The sequence below is a fragment of the Triturus cristatus genome, chromosome 4_1, assembly GCF_964204655.1.
Source record: "Triturus cristatus chromosome 4_1, aTriCri1.1, whole genome shotgun sequence".
Taxonomy (NCBI): Eukaryota; Metazoa; Chordata; class Amphibia; order Caudata; family Salamandridae; genus Triturus; species Triturus cristatus.
In genome coordinates this window covers 192,773,014-192,796,770 of record NC_140585.1, presented here as the reverse complement: position 1 = coordinate 192,796,770, position 23,757 = coordinate 192,773,014, and the positions used below count along the sequence as shown (strand labels likewise).

General features: G+C 45.1%; 5 non-coding genes across 5 annotated transcripts; all 5 read left to right on the top strand.

The window, feature by feature from the left end:
* The first annotated feature begins 1,632 nt into the window (after positions 1–1,632).
* On the top strand, positions 1,633–1,719 carry TRNASTOP-UCA (transfer RNA opal suppressor (anticodon UCA)). The gene has a single exon. It is a non-coding gene; the product is annotated as a tRNA-Sec (tRNA).
* Positions 1,720–10,445: 8,726 nt separating this feature from the next.
* Positions 10,446–10,532, top strand: TRNASTOP-UCA (transfer RNA opal suppressor (anticodon UCA)). The gene has a single exon. It is a non-coding gene; the product is annotated as a tRNA-Sec (tRNA).
* A 4,141-nt stretch (positions 10,533–14,673) lies between these two features.
* Positions 14,674–14,760, top strand: TRNASTOP-UCA (transfer RNA opal suppressor (anticodon UCA)). Its single transcript has one exon. It is a non-coding gene; the product is annotated as a tRNA-Sec (tRNA).
* A 4,144-nt stretch (positions 14,761–18,904) lies between these two features.
* TRNASTOP-UCA (transfer RNA opal suppressor (anticodon UCA)) lies at positions 18,905–18,991 on the top strand. The gene has a single exon. It is a non-coding gene; the product is annotated as a tRNA-Sec (tRNA).
* A 4,134-nt stretch (positions 18,992–23,125) lies between these two features.
* TRNASTOP-UCA (transfer RNA opal suppressor (anticodon UCA)) lies at positions 23,126–23,212 on the top strand. The gene has a single exon. It is a non-coding gene; the product is annotated as a tRNA-Sec (tRNA).
* The last annotated feature ends 545 nt before the right edge of the window (positions 23,213–23,757 follow it).

The window sequence follows — 23,757 nt, the reverse complement described above, 5'->3', positions numbered from 1 at the left end:
AACCTTTGTGTGGTCCAATGCGTCAAGGATTATGAGGTATGTACTGCTCCTTTAAGTTCAGATATGCAGGGTCAACTGTTGATTGCTTTGCAGAAGCCTTTTCGCCCTGTTACCCCAGCTACTTTAGCTCGTTGGGTTCGATGGCTAATGTCTGAGGCCGGCATTGATGTTTCCATTTTTGGTGCTCATTCGGCACGTGGGGCTATGGCTTCTAAAGCATTCTCGATGGGTGTTACTTTGTTTGACATTATGAAGGCCGCAGATTGGTCTTCTGATTCTATGTTTAAAACCTTCTAATACAAGCCAATTGATCATATTGCTTCAGTGGTGGTGGATAAGCTTTGAACAAGCATAATCGGAGCCTCCTGTCCCGACATAGAATTCAAAATTTGCGAACATACGTGACAAGAATTTTCAATTCTATTAAGGACAAGGAGGCGAGGATTATCCCACCCATTGGTATTGTTCTGTACACATTTTGCATTTATACTGTTGCTTTTGAATATGCATTATATTTCGTATAATTCATTGTTTTTCTAATCCCCCCCTATTGTGTTTATACTATATATAATTGGATGTGTATTACGGCAGTCTGTCTCTTTTCAGGTTCTGACCCGAAGTGACGGTGTTACTGTTCCATCTGGTTTCTCCTGCATCCGATGTTCTTCTGTTTCCACGGTCCTGCGGCCTTCTAGTGCTGCGTTCTTCAATATGGACTTCTGCCGTTGCTGATGGTCTTTTCTCCCTGATGGTCATCGTTGTTCTTCAACTTATTATTTGTTTGAACTGTTCTTCTCACCAAAGTAAGAGGATGTTGTACTTTCTACATGACCTTTTATACTTTGGTCTCTATGGTTGTTCACGTGATACCCTTGTGTTTATGGGTATTGTAGTTTTTCTCTTCATCTACTGTGTTTTTATTGGATGCTGAGCATTTCTAGTAAAGAAATGAGAAAGCATAATCCTCGCCTCCTTGTCCTTAAAAGAATTGAAAATTCTTGTCACGCATGTTCGCAAATTTTGAATCCCTGAGTTGCTCTGCCCTGCATCCGATTTCCCAGTTCGGTTCCACCTGACACTTAGCAAGTAACAAATTATGAGAAAAGTAATATTCTGTAAAAATAAAATACGGAAAAACAAACTGAGCTGCCAAATTAAGATGCTCGTAATACAACGTGGCTCTTTCAAATTACACACGGCCGCTTCCAAAACGTAGACCTAGAAAGGACTGTGCATGTTGTGAGGGAGAAAACGCGAGCAGCGTTTTCACTGTTTCATTTCTACTTCCTTTGCCTGAGCTTGATTAACTCATGATGTGCTTATTCAAGTGTTGCATCGGCTGCTCGTTTCTATTGCAAGTTGTCTTCCTCGTGGCTTTGGTTTGATCACGTTAGAAAAGCAGGAAGCAGACGGGTCTCATTTACCCAGAAACCCTTGTTTTAATTTGCATAAATTGATGATTATCTCCTGAAAGTCTGGCTTCAAGCAGTAAAGATATTCAAACAAATTGACGTGCTATCTCAGAGATAGGGGTGAAGAAAATGGATTACAAATCATCATATATCTTACCCTATTAATAAAGTGTTCTGAATTTTTGTGTTATATATAAGTCTCTACCTAACATCTATATCTTCCTGGATGAACCTCAGTGGTCTGGGGTGCAGGCTTCAAACCTGTAGCTGTTTAGTGACAGAGTGGCTCAATTCCACCTTCTGGGCGGATTAATTAAATAGATCAGCTGTGTGTTTTGCTACAATAATCATAATTATAGCGTTATTTCTGACGACAGTTCCATGTGATTTATAGACAGACAAACGGAATCTCACCGTTCGAATGGCAGGAGGACATAAATAGGTTGGGCTTCGCATATGACGCTGCCTCTGATTTTCGTGTGTACATGGTGCTCTCATACTGATCTGCGCAATCACCCTGTGGCACACAAAGTGTGTGTGTATTTGTGTGATTCACTGCCTTTAAGGAGACAGCAATCAATGACTAAGTACCAAGCATTCCTGCCAATATTTGGAAGCAGGAGGAGGGAGATTTAGTAAAAACAAATTTGGGGATTTTATTTTTCACATTGAAGTCTGAAGAGGTCGCAGTTTTAGGCAGCATAATGCTAAAATAAAGCAATTTTTTGCTTTAAAAAATCGGTGCTTTTTGCTACCAGAACCTATTGTGCATGCATAAATGAGAAAATTGCCACTGACCTTTTTCTTCAATCTAAAATAAAGGCGTTAATACTGTACCTCGAGGTATTCCTCTGTGCACTATTCACAAAATAGCAAATTATAAATTAAAAACAGAGTCCTCTACAACATTGCTCTCTCTGCCGCCACTAAACTCTACACAACTCTACTCTTCACCTCTGCACTCCACTCTGCACCACTCTACTCTATGCTGCTCTTCTGTACTCTACCCCAATGCATGTACGCCAATACACTCTATATCTCTCCACTCTACACCAATACACTTTAAACCACTCTAATCTACCGTGCACTACTGCCCTCTACAACACTGAACTCTGCGACGCTCTACTCTATGACACTGCACTCTACACCACTCTATTCTACTCTGCTCTATTCCACTCAATGCCACTCCACTCTACGCTACGACAATCGACCCTGTGCCACTCCACTCAATGCCACTCTATTCTACGCCTCTGCACTCTACATCACTGCACTCTACACCACTGCACTCTATGCCACTGCATTCAAAACCAATGCACTCTACTCCAATCGACTCTGCACGGCTGCACTGTACGCCACCATATTCTACTTTGCAACACTGTGCCGTTGCTCGCCTTCTTCCATTTTGACTTATTGGACCAACCAGCACACACCTGCGCATCCCAGAAACATGCCAAAACTAATCGACAGAAGAGAAGAGATGGCACAGGACCTCTTTGGCAAAGGGTTCAGTGCGGCAGCTGCCGCACCACCGAATGCATAACGTAACACTGGACTACGATCATGCTTTATCAAATTGGAAAGGGTCAAGAAACAGGAACTGGCCTGCTGGTGGGACGGCATAATCCTCCAGCAATATATGGACAACAAAAAAATTCCGGACAACAAAAAAATCCCTCGAGACCTCAGAATCCTTATTTTTCCCACATTTGGGGATCTAAGCGGGGACTTCATGGGGGGAATGGGAACACAATCTAGAACACGGGTACTCATAGTACGGCCCGCGGGCCGCCAGCGACCCGGCAAGCCTTCCTTGGCGGCCCGCGGACCTTGCAGACATCCTACCTGTGTATTATAAAAAAAAATTAAATAGTGTTAGCAAACACTGTCGGTTGCAGCAGCCGGGACTCTGAGACTCTGCTCTGTGCGGGCCGGGGGATTCCAGTGATTGTCAAAGTGGAGATGCAGGGGCGCTAAGAGGTGAAATACTGCAAAGCTTTATTAACATGTAAGTGGTCTTTTAAAGACCTGTGGAGTACTCGGGTGCGGCTGTGTGTGTGCGCTGGGAAGCTATCTCAGCCGGGCTGAGGGCTGACACACACACGGGGTGAGATGACAGAGGGAGGGAGACAGAGGGAAAGGGAGGGAGACAGAGATTGACAGAGGGTGACGAGAGAGGGAGACAGAGAGAGGCAGTCTGGGGGAGACAGAGGGAGAGGGAGAGAGACAGAGGGTGACAGAGGGAGGGAGGGAGACAGAGGGAGGGAGTGGAAGGGAGACAGAGAGAGACAGAGAGAGGGAGGCAGAGAGGGAGGGAGACAGAGGGAGGGAGGGAGAGGGAGACAGGGAGGGAGACAGGGAGGGAGACAGAGGAAGGGAGACAGAGGGTGACAGAGGGAGGGAGGGAGACAGAGGGTCACAGAGGGAGGGAGAGGAATGGAGACAGAAAGAGACAGAGAGAGGGAGGCAGAGAGGGGGCAGAGAGGGAGGGAGACAGAGGGAGGGAGAGGGAGACTGGGAGGGAGAGGGAGACTGGGAGGGAGACAGAGAGAGGCAGAGAGGGAAGCAGAGAGGGAGGGAGACAGAGCGAGGGAGAGGGGAGGGAGACAGAGGGAGGGAGACAGAGGGAGACAGAGGGAGGGAGAGGGAGACAGGGAGGAAGACAGGGAAGGAGACAGAGGGAGAGAGACAGAGGGAGAGGGAGGGACACAGAGGGAGGGAGAGAGACAGGGAGGGAAATAGAGGGAGGGAGATAGAGGGAGGGAGACAGAGAGAGAGAAAGAGGGAGGGAGACAGAGGGAGACAGAGGGAGGGAGACAGAGGGAGGGAGACGGAGGGAGGGAGACAGAGGGAGACAGAGGGAGGGAGAGGGAGACAGGGAGAGGGAGACAGGGAGGGAGACAGAGGGAGGAGACAGAGGGAGGGAGACGGAGGGAGACAGAGGGAGAGGGAGGGAGACAGAGGGAGGGAGAGGGAGGGAGATAGAGGGTGACAGAGGGAGGGAGACAGAGGGAGGGAGGGAGAGGAAGGGAGACAGAGAGAGGGAGGCAGAGTGGGAGGCAGAGAGGGAGGGAGAGGGAGGGAGAGGGAGACAGGGAGGGAGGCAGAGGGAGGGAGATGGAGGGAGACAGAGGGTGACAGCGGGAGGGAGGGAGACAGAGAGAGACAGAGAGAAGGAGGCAGAGAGGGAGGCAGAGAGGGAGGGAGACAAAGGGCGGGAGAGGGAGGTAGAGGGAGACTAGGAGGGAGACAGAGGGAGGGAGATGAAGGGAGACAGAGGGAGGGGGAGGGAGACAGGGAGGGAGACAGAGGGAGAGAGACAGAGGGAGAGGGAGGAAGACAGAGGGGGACAGAGGGAGGGAGAGAGACAAAGAGAGAGACACGGAGGGAGACAGTGAGGGAGACAGAGGGAGGGAGACAGAGACAGAGGGAGGGGGACGGAGGGAGATGGAGACAGGGAGGGAAACAGAGGGAGAGAGACAGAGGGAGAGGGAGGGAGACAGAGGGAGACAGAGGGAGGGAGAGAGACGGAGGGAGATAGAGGGAGGGAGGCAGAGAGAGGCAGAGGGAGGGAGACAGAGGGAGGGAGACAGAGGGAGGGGGATAGAGGGGGAGACAGAGGTAGGGAGACAGAGGGAGGGAGACAGAGGGGGACGGAGACAGAGGGAGACAGAGAGAGGGAGACAGAGAGGGAGACAGAGGGAGGAGGGCAACAGAGGGAGACAGACAGAGGGAGGAGGGCGACAGAGGGAGACAGACAGAGGGAGGAAGGCGACAGAGGGAGTAGGGCGAAAGAGGGAGGAGGGCGACAGAGGAGAGAGGGAGACAGAGGGAGAGAGACAGAGAGACGGAGAGAGAGGGACGGAGAGAGAGAGAGATAGGGAGACAGAGGGAGGAGGGCAACAGGGAGGGCGACAGAGGGAGGGCGACGGAGGGAGGGCGACGGAGGGAGACAGACGGAGGGAGATAGATGGAGGGAGACTGACAGAGGGAGACAGATAGAGGGACACAGACAGAGGGAGACAGATGGAGGGAGGGAGGGAGGGAGAGAGAGGGAGACAGAGAGGGAGAGAGGGAGGGAGAGAGAGAGAGAGAGAGAGAGAGAGAGAGAGAGAGAGAGAGAGAGAGAGAGAGAAGGAGAGATGTGTGTTTGCCGGGTCTGGTGGCTCAGTGGACGCAGGCATCTGCTGCAGGGACCTGTGTTCAACCTCATGGTCACAATTTTTTTTGCTTTAGCCCCGCCCCTTCCCCTCTGACCCCGTCCCCACAGGTGCGGCCCTCGGCCACAAACCACACTGTAAATTTGGCCCCCGAGAGAAAGTTTCTGTGTACCCATGATCTAGAAGGAGCATCATTCACAATGATGAAAATCTTTGTTAAATATGCTAGTGAGAAGGGCCAAAAATTACAGGCTGAAATAGATGACACAGTGTAAGAAAGTGGGTTTCTGTTGCAGTAAACCCCCCCCCCCTTTTTTGCCTAATAGCTGATGCACTTTCCTTGTTGTGCACTGGGCTCCTAACAATCAGGTGCCCAGGGCCTGTGTTCCTCCCCTAAAAACTGCCTAACAGCCAAAACCCAAATTGGCAAACCCTGGCCACATGTCAGCCCCTGGTAAATGGTACCCGAGGTACCCAGGGCCTTGTGACCAGGGAAGGCCTCTAAGGACTGCAGCACTCATTGTGCCACCCTTAGAGGCCCTGTACCCTGACACACACACACACACTGCCTTTGCAGGCTGAGTGTCTGGGTGCAGAACAAAACAAAGAGTCGACATGGCGCACATCCCTGTGTGCCATGCCCACATCCTACACTGCCCTGGCATACATCAGCCACCCCTCTAGCTGGGTGCCCTATGCCAGTGGTGTGGGCACCGAGGCAGTGTGCAGTGCTGCCATTTAAGAGTACATGGTGCTGGGAGCTTGTCAAACACAAACTCCACAGCACCATAAGGACAGCACTGAAGCCTGAGAAGTTTGGTATCAAACTGCTCAGCACATTAAAACCACACTGATGCCAGTGGGGGATCTAATGTACCAAGCACCACAGAGGGCATCTTAGAGAGGCCCCCTGAAACCTAACCTACAATCCACGTCTGCTCTGAGGCTGCCTAGGCTGCCACAAAGCAGACATGTTGCTGGACCCCTGGGTGGGAGAGCCCCGGCTCTCCCGGGCCTGCAACAATGCACATCCTGGGCAAGGTGATAAATCTCCTCACCCATGATGAGCAGGGGGAAGCTTCAAAGGCATGCTGCCTCTGTGAGCTTCCCCAGGCCACTGCAACCCCCCACTCTGGCGGGAAGCTTGGCCGGAAACCCCAAATAAGGACAGGGGATGTGCCAGCCTGCCCACCCCACCACTCAGGCGGGGGAGGCGAGGTGAAGCACATCTCCGGGCTTTCGCCATCGTGAAGATGGGAAGCCCTACCCTATCAGGACTAGGCTACTGCCCCCCTCCCACAGGAGAGGGGCAGGATAGGGGGTGTACCCACCCCAGGACAGGGACCCATTGGTCCCTGGCCTTCACCTACCTGTAACGCCCCTAAATCTAATATTTAGGGGCACCCTGAACCTTCCTTCCCCAGATTCCAGATTCGAAACTACAAAGAGCAAGAGGAAAGAAGATCTGCCCTGCAGCTGCTGAAAAGAGGAAGACACCAACTGCTTTGGCCCCAGCCCTACCGGCCTGTCGACCCTCGAACCTGCTCCTGCTCCAACCCGGCACCTCTTGTGGCCAGCAACCTCACCAACCCCGGAGGACCTGGCTACCCTTTGGCTCTAAGCCCCTGGGACTCCCATGAGTAGAGGCTCTACTCAGAAACCTATCTCTAATCCCTGGCAGCAGCCCGGAACCGCGAACCCAGCACACTCTGCACCAGCCAAGCCTGGCCAGTGCCGGAGTGAACCAAGACCCTGAGGATGACCCCACGGCGACTGTGACCCCGAGTCCGGCACCCAAGGACCTCCCTCGACACTCCCGAAGAAGCCTGCAGCCTCAGATCAAGGTGCCCCCCCAACCGCAATCAACAGAGGGTAAGATTTCCAGACGCCAAAAGGCACCCCTGCACGCGGCGCCCCACGTCCCCCTGTGCCCAATCCCGGGGTACCTGCCTATCCTCCAACTACCCAACTTACCTCTCGAAGTGGTGGTGGCACCTGAAGAGTCCTCGTCCCCGAGCTTGCAGTCTTTTTCTAAACCGGAGATTTCCCTTTGAAATCAATTGAGCGCCCGAAGGCTCAAAAGCCCTCTGCACCCAGCCGCCCGAGTGGCCCTGGCAGTGAAAACTCTACACCTACCCACTTCCCCACTTGCCCTAAGTAAGTGACCAGGAGCTCAGCTCCCACAGCCGCGTGGCTTGCCAGTCAGCAGCCACCAACCAAGGCCCCCCTATCCCTCATAGGATAACATTGGGCCTAACTCAATCTGCACCCGCCCGCCCTAGAGCCGCTAAGGGTGAACCAACTTTACCTACCTTACCCTGGGGGACCACTGAGTCTATGCCCAGAACCTCAACTCTGCCAGTCGAGTACTTACCCTTAAACCGCAAACTCTATTTTCCTCATAGGGTAACTTTGACTGGCTTTTTCCTGAAAGTTCTTCTAAGTTTGGACTTTTCAAATCTTAAAATATTCACCAAAAATCAGCCGAGTAACGAAAACGAAATTACTCACGTGCTCTTAGGTGAGCTCCCTGTGCTGGATCTTGGTGCCCAGCACTGACTCTGAAAAATACTTACAACTGTACTTACCCTTAACTCAATTTTCTCCCATAGGAAACAATTGACTGTTTTTCTGTGAAATTTCTTCTGTCGATTTCTTCAATCTTTAAGTATTCTTCAAAAATCGTATAATATCTGCAAACGTAATTACTTACCGGTTTTGGATAAAGATCCCAGTACTGAGTCCAGGCACCCAGTACTGGATTACAAAAGTAACTAGAAAGTACTGTACCTGCAATTTGAATTTCTTGCCATAGAGAATCATTGAATGTTTTCTAGGAAATATTTTCGAAGTGTCAACTTTTGAAATAGCTAAATATTACTTAAAAATCATCACTGCAATTAATTCGACTTGTATCACTTGATTCAAAATACTGACCCAGGACTGAATCTGGGATCCAGTCCTGGAATTCCAAAAGTAATCCGAAAAGTAATCTGTGACAAATAACATGAAAATTCCCTTGAACTCAATGCACTGTTGTGTTTGAAATAGTGTTGTCTATTGCAACCACTTGTAACTGTTTACAAAAATCAATTGCTCATTGCAAAAGTATTTATATTCAACATCTCATTCTGAGAAAGTATATTTTAATTCCAATTGTTGGTTCTAAACTAAAACAAGCATATATGTTTTATATAAACTATTGGCCTAGAGTTCAGTTATTGAGTGTGTGAGACCATTTGCTGACTGAGTGTGTACAACAAATGCTTTACACTGTCCTCTGGTACTGCCTTACTGCTCGACCAAGCTACCACTTTAGAGAGTAAGGTTATACCTAACTTTAACCTCTGTCAGCCCCTGGGGGACTTTGTACTCTGTACACCCTGTACCTATTAAGGAACAGTATATACAGAGCCACTTTCTCACATACAGAGAAACAGATAGAATCAATGGATTGTCAGGATTTAGTGGAAAAAAATTATGCCATCATTGATAAGGTCATAGAGGAGCACTAACAATACCTCAGAGACAAAAAATGAGAAAGAGCAAGAGGGATGACCGTGATTAGCAGGATGGCGGGATTTACACGTTTGCTAAAAAGTATGATAATCCCATCAGCAACAAGGATAGAAAAAGGTGCAGGGAAGAAAGTCTAGAAACCAAATCAGCCAGTAGTATCTCTCTGGCATCAAGCGAAAGTTCCACCTCCAGCACAGCACAATCAGAAATCCCTTTAGGCGAAGGTACCACCAATTTCCAAAGGGAACTGGAGAGACAACGCATAGGCGACAGGCAGACAATTATAACTTTTCAACATAATGCACGGCAGCCACAATGCTCTACAACATAGTCAAAAGCTCTGGCTAAACACATAAGGTCCAAAAGGCGAGACCTATTGGCTATGCCAATGCTTGCGTATGATTGTCTTTTAAATGCTGGAAGTTGATGACAGCCGCGTGACCGGTAACATAGAGGAAGGACTAGCAAAGTCTAATTTTTTTGGTACTTTAAATTTACAGTGGCTGATTCAGCCTAAACATGGTTGTATTGTTTCCATCACTTGCCTTTTCAGCTTTATATATTCCAATAAAAGATACAAAATGTCGAAAAGTACACACCGTGATATCTTTCATAGAATGCAATTTGTTTAAAACGGAAATGGCCCGTGTATTGTCATTCAACTGTCTGACAGTTAGTACCCCCCACGTCAAACGTCATTCTCTCGGCGTCCCGCCCACCGTTTCATGGGCTCACTGGCATATTAACAAATCCCCGAGTTGCTCTGCCCTGCATCCGATTTCCCAGTTCGGTTCCACCTGACGCGTAGCAAGTAACAAATTATGAGAAAAGCAATATTGTGTAAAAATAAAATACAGAAAAATAAACTGAGCTGCCAAATTAAGATGCTCGTAATACAACGTGGCTCTTTCAAATTACACACGGCCGCTTCCAAAACGTAGACCTAGAATGGACTGTGCATGTTGTGAGGGAGAGAACGCGAGCAGCGTTTTCACTGTTTCATTTCTACTTCCTTTGCCTGAGCTTGATTAACTCATGATGTGCTTATTCAAGTGTTGCATCGGCTGCTCGTTTCTATTGCAAGTTGTCTTCCTCGTGGCTTTGCTTTGATCACGTTAGAAAAGCAGGAAGCAGACGGGTCTCATTTACCCAGAAACCCTTGTTTTAATTTGCATAAATTGAAGATTATCTCCTGAAAGTCTGGCTTCAAGCAGTAAAGATATTCAAACAAATTGACGTGCTATCTCAGAGATAGGGGTGAAGAAAATGGATTGCAAATCATCATATACCTTACCCTATTAATAAAGTGTTCTGTATTTTTGGGTTATATATAAGTCTCTACCTAACATCTGTATCCGCCCGGATGAACCTCAGTGGTCTGGGGTGCAGGCTTCAAACCTGTAGCTGTTTAGCGACAGAGTGGCTCAATTCCACCTTCTGGGCGGACTAATTAAATAGATCAGCTGTGTGTTTTGCTACAATAATCATAATTATAGCGTTATTTCTGATGACAGTTCCATGTGATTTATAGACAGACAAACGGAATCTCACCGTTCGAATGGCAGGAGGACATAAATAGGTTGGGCTTCGCATATGACGCTGCCTCTGATTTTCGTGTGTACATGGTGCTCTCATACTGATCTGCGCAATCACCCTGTGGCACACAAAGTGTGTGTGTATTTGTGTGATTCACTGCCTTTAAGGAGACAGCAATCATTGACTAAGTACCAAGCATTCCTGCCAATATTTGGAAGCAGGAGGAGGGAGATTTAGTAAAAACAAATTTGGGGATTTTATTTTTCACATTGAAGTCTGAAGAGGTCGCAGTTTTAGGCAGCATAATGCTAAAATAAAGCAATTTTTTGCTTTAAAAAATCGGTGCTTTTTGCTACCAGAACCTATTGTGTTGGCATGCATAAATGAGAAAATTGCCACTGAACTTTTTCTTCAATCTAAAAACAAGGCGTTAATACTGTACCTCGAGGTATTCCTCTGTGCACTATTCACAAAATAGCAAATTATAAATTAAAAGCAGAGTCCTCTACAACATTGCACTCTCTGCCGCCACTAAACTCTACACAACTCTACTCTTCACCACTGCACTCTACTCTGCACCACTCTACTCTATGCTGCTCTTCTGTACTCTACTCCAATGCATGTACGCCAATACACTCTATATCTCTCCACTCTACACCAATACACTTTAAACCACTCTAATCTACCGTGCACTACTGCACTCTACAACACTGAACTCTTCGACGCTCTACTCTATGACACTGCACTCTACACCACTCTATTCTACTCTGCTCTATTCCACTCAACGCCACTCCACTCTACGCCACTACAATCTACCCTGTGCCACTCCACTCAATGCCACTCTATTCTACGCCTCTGCACTCTACATCACTGCACTCTACGCCACTGCACTCTATGCCACTGCATTCAAAATCAATCCACTCTACTCCATTGCACTCTACACCAATCCACTCTGCACATCTGCACTGTACGCCACTATATTCTACTTTGCAACACTCTGCCGTTGCTCGCCTTCTTCCATTTTGACTTATTGGACCAACCAGCACACACCTGCGCATCCCAGAAACATGCCAAAACTAATCGCCAGAAGAGAAGAGATGGCACAGGACCTCTTTGGCAAAGGGTTCAGTGCGGCAGCTGCCGCACCACCGAATGCACAACGTAACACTGGACTATGATCATGCTTTATCAAATTGGAAAGGGTCAAACTGGAGATTTCCCATTGAAATCAAATGAGCGCCCGAAGGCTCAAAACCCCTCTACACCCTGCCGCCCGAGTGGCCCTGGCAGTGAAAACTCTACACCTACCCACTTCCCCACTTGCCCTGAGTAAGTGACCAGGAGCTCAGCTCCCACAGCCGCGTGGCTTGCCAGTCAGCAGCCACCAACCAAGGCCCCCCTATCCCTCATAGAATACCATTGGGCCTAACTCTCTCTGCACCCGGCCGCCCTAGAGCCGCTGAGGGTGAACCAACTTTACCTACCTTACCCTGGGGGACCCCTGAGTCTATGCCCAGAACCTCAACTCTGCCAGTCGAGTACTTACCCTTAAACCGCAAACTCTATTTTCCTCATAGGGTAACATTGACTGGCTTTTTCCTGAAATTTCTTCCAAGTGTGGACTTTTCAAATCTTAAAATATTGACCAAAAATCAGCCGAGTAACGAAAAAATTACTCACCTGCTCTTAGGTGAGCTCCCTGTGCTGGATCTTGGTGCCCAGCACTGACTCTGAAAAATACTTACAACTGTACTTACCCTTAACTCAATTTTCTTCCATAGGAAACCATTGACTGTTTTTCTGTGAAATTTCTTCTAAGTGTCGATGTCTACAATCTTTAAATATTCTTCAAAAATCGTATAATATCTGCAAACGTAATTACTTACCTGTTTTGGATAAAGATCCCAGTACTGAGTCCAGGCACCCAGTACTGGATTACAAAAGTAACTAGAAAGTACTGTACCTGCAATTTGAATTTCTTGCCATAGAGAATCATTGAATGTTTTCTAGGAAATATTTTCGAAGTGTCAACTTTTGAAATAGCTAAATATTACTTAAAAATCATCACTGCAATTAATTCGACTTGTATCACTTGATTCAAAGTACTGACCCAGGACTGAATCTGGGATCCAGTCCTGGAATTCCAAAAGTAATCCAAAAAGTAATCTGTGACAAATAACATGAAAATTCCATTGAACTCAATGCACTGTTGTGTTTGAAATAGTGTTGCCCATTGCAACCACTTGTAACTGTTTACAAAAATCAATTGCTCATTGCAAAAGTATTTATATTCAACATCTCATTCTGAGAAAGTATATTTTAATTCCAATTGTTGGTTCTAAAATAAAACAAGCATATATTTTTTATATAAACTATTGGCCTAGAGTTCAGTTATTGAGTGTGTGAGACCATTTGCTGACTGAGTGTGTACAACAAATGCTTTACACTGTCCTCTGGTACTGCCTTACTGCTCGACCAAGCTACCACTTTAGAGAGTACGGGCATACCAAACTTTAACCTCTGTCAGCCCCTGGGGGACTGTGGACTCTGTACACCCTGTACCTATTAAGGAACAGTATATACAGAGCCACTTTCTCACACACAGATAAACAGATAGAATCAATGGATTGTCAGGATTTAGTGGAAAAAAATTATGCCATCATTGATAAGGTCATAGAGGAGCACTAACAATACCTCAGAGACAAAAAATGAGAAAGAGCAAGAGGGATGACCGTGATTAGCAGGATGGCGGGATTTACACTTTTGCTAAAAAGTATGATAATCCCATCAGCAACAAGGATAGCAAAAGGTGCAGGGAAGAAAGTCTAGAAACCAAATCAGCCAGTAGTATTTCTCTGGCATCAAGCGAAAGTACCACCTCCAGCACAGCACAATCAGAAATCCCTTTAGGCGAAGGTACCACCAATTTCCAAAGGGAACTGGAGAGACTACGCATAGGCGACAGGCAGACAATTATAACTTTTCAACATAATGCACAGCAGCCACAATGCTCTACAATATAGTCAAAAGCTCTGGCTAAACACATAAGGTCCAAAAGGCGAGACCTATTGGCTATGCCAATGCTTGCCTATGATTGTCTTTTAAATGCTGGAAGTTGATGACAGCCGCATGACCGGTAACATAGAGGAAGGACTAGCAAAGTCTAATTTTTTTGGTACTTTAAATTTACAGTGGCTGATTCAGCCTAAACATGGTTGTATTGTTTCCATCACTTGCCTTTTCAGCTTTATATATTCCAATAAAAGATACAAAATGTCGAAAAGTAGACACCGTGAAATCTTTCATAGAATGCAATTTGTTTAAAACGGAAATGGCCCGTGTATTGTCATCCAACTGTCTGACAGTTAGTACCCCCCACGTCAAACGTCATTCTCTCGGCGTCCCGCCCACCGTTTCATGGGCTCACTGGCATATTAACAAATCCCCGAGTTGCTCTGCCCTGCATCCGATTTCGCAGTTCGGTTCCACCTGACGCTTAGCAAGTAACAAATTATGAGAAAAGCAATATTGTGTAAAAATAAAATACGGAAAAATAAACTGAGCTGCCAAATTAAGATGCTCGTAATACAACGTGGCTCTTTCAAATTACACACGGCCGCTTCCAAAACGTAGACCTAGAATGGACTGTGCATGTTGTGAGGGAGAGAACGCGAGCAGCGTTTTCACTGTTTCATTTCTACTTCCTTTGCCTGAGCTTGATTAACTCATGATGTGCTTATTCAAGTGTTGCATCGGCTGCTCGTTTCTATTGCAAGTTGTCTTCCTCGTGGCTTTGCTTTGATCACGTTAGAAAAGCAGGAAGCAGACGGGTCTCATTTACCCAGAAACCCTTGTTTTAATTTGCATAAATTGAAGATTATCTCCTGAAAGTCTGGCTTCAAGCAGTAAAGATATTCAAACAAATTGACGTGCTATCTCAGAGATAGGGGTGAAGAAAATGGATTGCAAATCATCATATACCTTACCCTATTAATAAAGTGTTCTGTATTTTTGTGTTATATATAAGTCTCTACCTAACATCTGTATCCGCCCGGATGAAGCTCAGTTGTCTGGGGTGCAGGCTTCAAACCTGTAGCTGTTTAGCGACAGAGTGGTTCAATTCCACCTTCTGGGCGGACTAATTAAATAGATCAGCTGTGTGTTTTGCTACAATAATCATAATTATAGCGTTATTTCTGATGACAGTTCCATGTGATTTATAGACAGACAAACGGAATCTCACCGTTCGAATGGCAGGAGGACATAAATAGGTTGGGCTTCGCATATGACGCTGCCTCTGGTTTTCGTGTGTACATGGTGCTCTCATACTGATCTGCGCAATCACCCTGTGGCACACAAAGTGTGTGTGTATTTGTGTGATTCACTGCCTTTAAGGAGACAGCAATCATTGACTAAGTACCAAGCATTCCTGCAAATATTTGGAAGCAGAAGGAGGGAGATTTAGTAAAAACAAATTTGGGGATTTTATTTTTCACATTGAAGTCTGAAGAGGTCGCAGTTTTAGGCAGCATAATGCTAAAATAAAGCAATTTTTTGCTTTAAAAAATCGGTGCTTTTTGCTACCAGAACCTATTGTGTTGGCATGCATAAATGAGAAAATTGCCACTGAACTTTTTCTTCAATCTAAAAACAAGGCGTTAATACTGTACCTCGAGGTATTCCTCTGTGCACTATTCACAAAATAGCAAATTATAAATGAAAAGCAGAGTCCTCTACAACATAGCACTCTCTGCCGCCACTAAACTCTACACAACTCTACTCTTCACCACTGCACTCTACTCTGCACCACTCTACTCTATGCTGCTCTTCTGTACTCTACTCCAATGCATGTACGCCAATACACTCTATATCTCTCCACTCTACACCAATACACTTTACACCACTCTAATCTACCATGCACTACTGCACTCTACAACACTGAACTCTGCGACGCTCTACTCTATGACACTGCACTCTACACCACTCTATTCTACTCTGCTCTATTCCACTCAACGCCACTCCACTCTACGCCACTACAATCTACCCTGTGCCACTCCACTCAATGCCACTCTATTCTACGCCTCTGCACTCTACATCACTGCACTCTACGCCACTGCACTCTATGCCACTGCATTCAAAACTAATGTACTCTATACTCCATTGCACTCTACACCAATCCACCCTGCACATCTGCTCTGTACGCCACCATATTCTACTTTGCAACACTCTGCCGTTGCTTGCCTTCTTCCATTTTGACTTATTGGACCAACCAGCACACACCTGCGCATCCCAGAAACATGCCAAAAGTAATGGACAGAAGAGAAGAGATGGCACAGGACCTCTTTGGCAAAGGGTTCAGTGCAGCAGCTGCCGCACCACCGAATGCACAACGTAACACTGGACTATGATCATGCTTTATCAAATTGGAAAGGGTCAAACCGGAGATTTCCCATTGAAATCAATTGAGCGCCCGAAGGCTCAAAAGCCCTCTGCACCCAGCCGCCCGAGTGGCCCTGGCAGTGAAAACTCTACACCTACCCACTTCCCCACTTGCCCTGAGTAAGTGACCAGGAGCTCAGCTCCCACAGCCGCGTGGCTTGCCAGTCAGCAGCCACCAACCAAGGCCCCCCTATCCCTCATAGGATAACATTGGGCCTAACTCTCTCTGCACCCGGCCGCCCTAGAGCCGCTGAGGGTGAACCAACTTTACCTACCTTACCCTGGGGGACCCCTGAGTCTATGCCCAGAACCTCAACTCTGCCAGTCGAGTACTTACCCTTAAACCGCAAACTCTATTTTCCTCATAGAGTAACATTGACTGGCTTTTTCCTGAAATTTCTTCAAAGTCTGGACTTTTCAAATCTTAAAATATTCACCAAAAATCAGCTGAGTAACAAAAACGAAATTACTCACCTGCTCTTAGGTGAGCTCCCTGTGCTGGATCTTGGTGCCCAGCACTGACTCTGAAAAATACTTACAACTGTACTTACCCTTAACTCAATTTTCTTCCATAGGAAACCATTGACTGTTTTTCTGTGAAATTTCTTCTGTGTCGATTTCTACAATCTTTAAATATTCTTCAAAAATCGTATAATATCTGCAAACGTAATTACTTACCTGTTTTGGATAAAGATCCCAGTACTGAGTCCAGGCACCCAGTACTGGATTACAAAAGTAACTAGAAAGTACTGTACCTGCAATTTGAATTTCTTGCCATAGAGAATCATTGAATGTTTTCTAGGAAATATTTTCGAAGTGTCAACTTTTGAAATAGCTAAATATTACTTAAAAATCATCACTGCAATTAATTCGACTTGTATCACTTGATTCAAAGTACTGACCCAGGACTGAATCTGGGATCCAGTCCTGGAATTCCAAAAGTAATCCAAAAAGTAATCTGTGACAAATAACATGAAAATTCCATTGAACTCAATGCACTGTTGTGTTTGAAATAGTGTTGCCTATTGCAACCACTTGTAACTGTTTACAAAAATCAATTGCTCATTGCAAAAGTATTTATATTCAACATCTCATTCTGAGAAAGAGTTTTTTAATTCCAATTGTTGGTTCTAAAATAAAACAAGCATATATTTTTTATATAAACTATTGGCCTAGAGTTCAGTTATTGAGTGTGTGAGACCATTTGCTGACTGAGTGTGTACAACAAATGCTTTACACTGTCCTCTGGTACTGCCTTACTGCTCGACCAAGCTACCACTTTAGAGAGTAAGGGCATACCTAACTTTAACCTCAGTCAGCCCCTGGGGGACTGTGGACTCTGTACACTCTGTACCTATTAAGGAACAGTATATACAGAGCCACTTTCTCACACACAGAGAAACAGATAGAATCAATGGATTGTCAGGATTTAGTGGAAACAAATTATGCCATCATTGATAAGGTCATAGAGGAGCACTAACAATACCTCAGAGACAAAAAAATGAGAAAGAGCAAGAGGGATGACCGTGATTAGCAGGATGGCGGGATTTACACGTTAGCTAAAAAGTATGATAATCCCATCAGCAACAAGGATAGAAAAAGGTGCAGGGAAGAAAGTCTAGAAACCAAATCAGCCAGTAGTATCTCTCTGGCATCAAGCGAAAGTACCACCTCCAGCACAGCACAATCAGAAATCCCTTTAGGCGAAGGTACCACCAATTTCCAAAGGGAACTGGAGAGACTACGCATAGGCGACAGGCAGACAATTATAACTTTTCAACATAATGCACAGCAGCCACAATGCTCTACAACATAGTCAAAAGCTCTGGCTAAACACATAAGGTCCAAAAGGCGAGACCTATTGGCTATGCCAATGCTTGCCTATGATTGTCTTTTAAATGCTGGAAGTTGATGAGAGCCGCGTGACCGGTAACATAGAGGAAGGACTAGCAAAGTCTAATTTTTTTGGTACTTTAAATTTACAGTGGCTGATTCAGCCTAAACATGGTTGTATTGTTTCCATCACTTGCCTTTTCAGCTTTATATATTCCAATAAAAGATACAAAATGTCGAAAAGTAGACACCGTGAAATCTTTCATAGAATGCAATTTGTTTAAAACGGAAATGGCCCGTGTATTGTCATTCAACTGTCTGACAGTTAGTACCCCCCACGTCAAACGTCATTCTCTCGGCGTCCCGCCCACCGTTTCATGGGCTCACTGGCATATTAACAAATCCCCGAGTTGCTCTGCCCTGCATCCGATTTCCCAGTTCGGTTCCACCTGACGCTTAGCAAGTAACAAATTATGAGAAAGCAATATTGTGTAAAAATAAAATACGGAAAAATAAACTGAGCTGCCAAATTAAGATGCTCGTAATACAACGTGGCTCTTTCAAATTACACACGGCCGCTTCCGAAACGTAGACCTAGAATGGACTGTGCATGTTGTGAGGGAGAGAACGCGAGCAGCGTTTTCACTGTTTCATTTCTACTTCCTTTGCCTGAGCTTGATTAACTCATGATGTGCTTATTCAAGTGTTGCATCGGCTGCTCGTTTCTATTGCAAGTTGTCTTCCTCGTGGCTTTGCTTTGATCACGTTAGAAAAGCAGGAAGCAGACGGGTCTCATTTACCCAGAAACCCTTGTTTTAATTTGCATAAATTGAAGATTATCTCCTGAAAGTCTGGCTTCAAGCAGTAAAGATATTCAAACAAATTGACGTGCTATCTCAGAGATAGGGGTGAAGAAAATGGATTGCAAATCATCATATACCTTACCCTATTAATAAAGTGTTCTGTATTTTTGTGTTATATATAAGTCTCTACCTAACATCTGTATCCGCCCGGATGAACCTCAGTGGTCTGGGGTGCAGGCTTCAAACCTGTAGCTGTTTAGCGACAGAGTGGTTCAAATCCACCTTCTGGGCGGACTAATTAAATAGATCAGCTGTGTGTTTTGCTACAATAATCATAACTATAGCGTTATTTCTGATGACAGTTCCATGTGATTTATAGACAGACAAACGGAATCTCACCGTTCGAATGGCAGGAGGACATAAATAGGTTGGGCTTCGCATATGACGCTGCCTCTGATTTTCGTGTGTACATGGTGCTCTCATACTGATCTGCGCAATCACCCTGTGGCACACAAAGTGTGTGTGTATTTGTGTGATCTACTGCCTTTAAGGAGACAGCAATCATTGACTAAGTACCAAGCATTCCTGCCAATATTTGGAAGCAGGAGGAGGGAGATTTAGTAAAAACAAATTTGGGGATTTTATTTTTCACATTGAAGTCTGAAGAGGTCGCAGTTTTAGGCAGCATAATGCTAAAATAAAGCAATTTTTTGCTTTAGAAAATCGGTGCTTTTTGCTACCAGAACCTATTGTGTTGGCATGCATAAATGAGAAAATTGCCACTGAACTTTTTCTTCAATCTAAAAACAAGGCGTTAATACTGTACCTCGAGGTATTCCTCTGTGCACTATTCACAAAATAGCAAATTATAAATTAAAAGCAGAGTCCTCTACAACATAGCACTCTCTGCCGCCACTAAACTCTACACAACTCTACTCTTCACCACTGCACTCTACTCTGCACCACTCTACTCTATGCTGCTCTTCTGTACTCTACCCCAATGCATGTAGCCAATACACTCTATATCTCTCCACTCTACACCAATACACTTTAAACCACTCTAATCTACCATGCACTACTGCACTCTACAACACTGAACTCTGCGACGCTCTACTCTATGACACTGCACTCTACACCACTCTATTCTACTCTGCTCTATTCCACTCAACGCCACTCCACTCTACGCCACTACAATCTACCCTGTGCCACTCCACTCAATGCCACTCTATTCTACGCCTCTGCACTCTACATCACTGCACTCTACGCCACTGCACTCTATGCCACTGCATTCAAAACCAATGCACTCTACTCCATTGCACTCTACACCAATCCACTCTGCACATCTGCACTGTACGCCACCATATTCTACTTTGCAACACTCTGCCGTTGCTCGCCTTCTTCCATTTTGACTTATTGGACCAACCAGCACACACCTGCGCATCCCAGAAACATGCCAAAAGTAATGGACAGAAGAGAAGAGATGGCACAGGACCTCTTTGGCAAAGGGTTCAGTGCAGCAGCTGCCGCACCACCGAATGCACAACGTAACACTGGACTATGATCATGCTTTATCAAATTGGAAAGGGTCAAACTGGAGATTTCCCATTGAAATCAATTGAGCGCCCGAAGGCTCAAAAGCCCTCTACACCCTGCCGCCCGAGAGGCCCTGGCAGTGAAAACTCTACACCTACCCACTTCCCCACTTGCCCTGAGTAAGTGACCAGGAGCTCAGCTTCACAGCCGCGTGGCTTGCCAGTCAGCAGCCACCAACCAAGGCCCCCCTATCCCTCATAGAATACCATTGGGCCTAACTCTCTCTGCACCCGGCCGCCCTAGAGCCGCTGAGGGTGAACCAACTTTACCTACCTTACCCTGGGGGACCCCTGAGTCTATGCCCAGAACCTCAACTCTGCCAGTCGAGTACTTACCCTTAAACCGCAAACTCTATTTTCCTCATAGGGTAACATTGACTGGCTTTTTCCTGAAATTTCTTCCAAGTGTGGACTTTTCAAATCTTAAAATATTCACCAAAAATCAGCCGAGTAACGAAAAAATTACTCACCTGCTCTTAGGTGAGCTCCCTGTGCTGGATCTTGGTGCCCAGCACTGACTCTGAAAAATACTTACAACTGTACTTACCCTTAACTCAATTTTCTTCCATAGGAAACCACTGACTGTTTTTCTGTGAAATTTCTTCTAAGTGTCGATGTCTACAATCTTTAAATATTCTTCAAAAATCGTATATGCAAACGTAATTACTTACCTGTTTTGGATAAAGATCCCAGTACTGAGTCCAGGCACCCAGTACTGGATTACAAAAGTAACTAGAAAGTACTGTACCTGCAATTTGAATTTCTTGCCATAGAGAATCATTGAATGTTTTCTAGGAAATATTTTCGAAGTGTCAACTTTTGAAATTTCTAAATATTACTTAAAAATCATCACTGCAATTAATTCGACTTGTATCACTTGATTCAAAGTACTGACCCAGGACTGAATCTGGGATCCAGTCCTGGAATTCCAAAAGTAATCCAAAAAGTAATCTGTGACAAATAACATGAAAATTCCATTGAACTCAATGCACGGTTGTGTTTGAAATAGTGTTGCCTATTGCAACCACTTGTAACTGTTTACAAAAATCAATTGCTCATTGCAAAAGTATTTATATTCAACATCTCATTCTGAGAAAGAGTTTTTTAATTCCAATTGCTGGTTCTAAAATAAAACAAGAATATATTTTTTATATAAACTATTGGCCTAGAGTTCAGTTATTGAGTGTGTGAGACCATTTGCTAACTGAGTGTGTACAACAAATGCTTTACACTGTCCTCTGGTACTGCCTTACTGCTCGACCAAGCTACCACTTTAGAGAGTACGGGCATACCAAACTTTAACCTCTGTCAGCCCCTGGGGGACTGTGGACTCTGTGCACCCTGTACCTATTAAGGAACAGTATATACAGAGCCACTTTCTCACACACAGATAAACAGATAGAATCAATGGATTGTCAGGATTTAGTGGAAAAAAATTATGCCATCATTGATAAGGTCATAGAGGAGCACTAACAATACCTCAGAGACAAAAAATGAGAAAGAGCAAGAGGGATGACCGTGATTAGCAGGATGGCGGGATTTACACTTTTGCTAAAAAGTATGATAATCCCATCAGCAACAAGGATAGAAAAAGGTGCAGGGAAGAAAGTCTAGAAACCAAATCAGCCAGTAGTATTTCTCTGGCATCAAGCGAAAGTACCACCTCCAGCACAGCACAATCAGAAATCCCTTTAGGCGAAGGTACCACCAATTTCCAAAGGGAACTGGAGAGACTACGCATAGGCGACAGGCAGACAATTATAACTTTTCAACATAATGCACAGCAGCCACAATGCTCTACAATATAGTCAAAAGCTCTGGCTAAACACATAAGGTCCAAAAGGCGAGACCTATTGGCTATGCCAATGCTTGCCTATGATTGTCTTTTAAATGCTGGAAGTTGATGACAGCCGCATGACCGGTAACATAGAGGAAGGACTAGCAAAGTCTAATTTTTTTGGTACTTTAAATTTACAGTGGCTGATTCAGCCTAAACATGGTTGTATTGTTTCCATCACTTGCCTTTTCAGCTTTATATATTCCAATAAAAGATACAAAATGTCGAAAAGTAGACACCGTGAAATCTTTCATAGAATGCAATTTGTTTAAAACGGAAATGGCCCGTGTATTGTCATCCAACTGTCTGACAGTTAGTACCCCCCACGTCAAACGTCATTCTCTCGGCGTCCCGCCCACCGTTTCATGGGCTCACTGGCATATTAACAAATCCCCGAGTTGCTCTGCCCTGCATCCGATTTCGCAGTTCGGTTCCACCTGACGCTTAGCAAGTAACAAATTATGAGAAAAGCAATATTGTGTAAAAATAAAATACGGAAAAATAAACTGAGCTGCCAAATTAAGATGCTCGTAATACAACGTGGCTCTTTCAAATTACACACGGCCGCTTCCAAAACGTAGACCTAGAATGGACTGTGCATGTTGTGAGGGAGAGAACGCGAGCAGCGTTTTCACTGTTTCATTTCTACTTCCTTTGCCTGAGCTTGATTAACTCATGATGTGCTTATTCAAGTGTTGCATCGGCTGCTCGTTTCTATTGCAAGTTGTCTTCCTCGTGGCTTTGCTTTGATCACGTTAGAAAAGCAGGAAGCAGACGGGTCTCATTTACCCAGAAACCCTTGTTTTAATTTGCATAAATTGAAGATTATCTCCTGAAAGTCTGGCTTCAAGCAGTAAAGATATTCAAACAAATTGACGTGCTATCTCAGAGATAGGGGTGAAGAAAATGGATTGCAAATCATCATATACCTTACCCTATTAATAAAGTGTTCTGTATTTTTGTGTTATATATAAGTCTCTACCTAACATCTGTATCCGCCCGGATGAACCTCAGTGGTCTGGGGTGCAGGCTTCAAACCTGTAGCTGTTTAGCGACAGAGTGGTTCAAATCCACCTTCTGGGCGGACTAATTAAATAGATCAGCTGTGTGTTTTGCTACAATAATCATAACTATAGCGTTATTTCTGATGACAGTTCCATGTGATTTATAGACAGACAAACGGAATCTCACCGTTCGAATGGCAGGAGGACATAAATAGGTTGGGCTTCGCATATGACGCTGCCTCTGATTTTCGTGTGTACATGGTGCTCTCATACTGATCTGCGCAATCACCCTGTGGCACACAAAGTGTGTGTGTATTTGTGTGATCTACTGCCTTTAAGGAGACAGCAATCATTGACTAAGTACCAAGCATTCCTGCCAATATTTGGAAGCAGGAGGAGGGAGATTTAGTAAAAACAAATTTGGGGATTTTATTTTTCACATTGAAGTCTGAAGAGGTCGCAGTTTTAGGCAGCATAATGCTAAAATAAAGCAATTTTTTGCTTTAGAAAATCGGTGCTTTTTGCTACCAGAACCTATTGTGTTGGCATGCATAAATGAGAAAATTGCCACTGAACTTTTTCTTCAATCTAAAAACAAGGCGTTAATACTGTACCTCGAGGTATT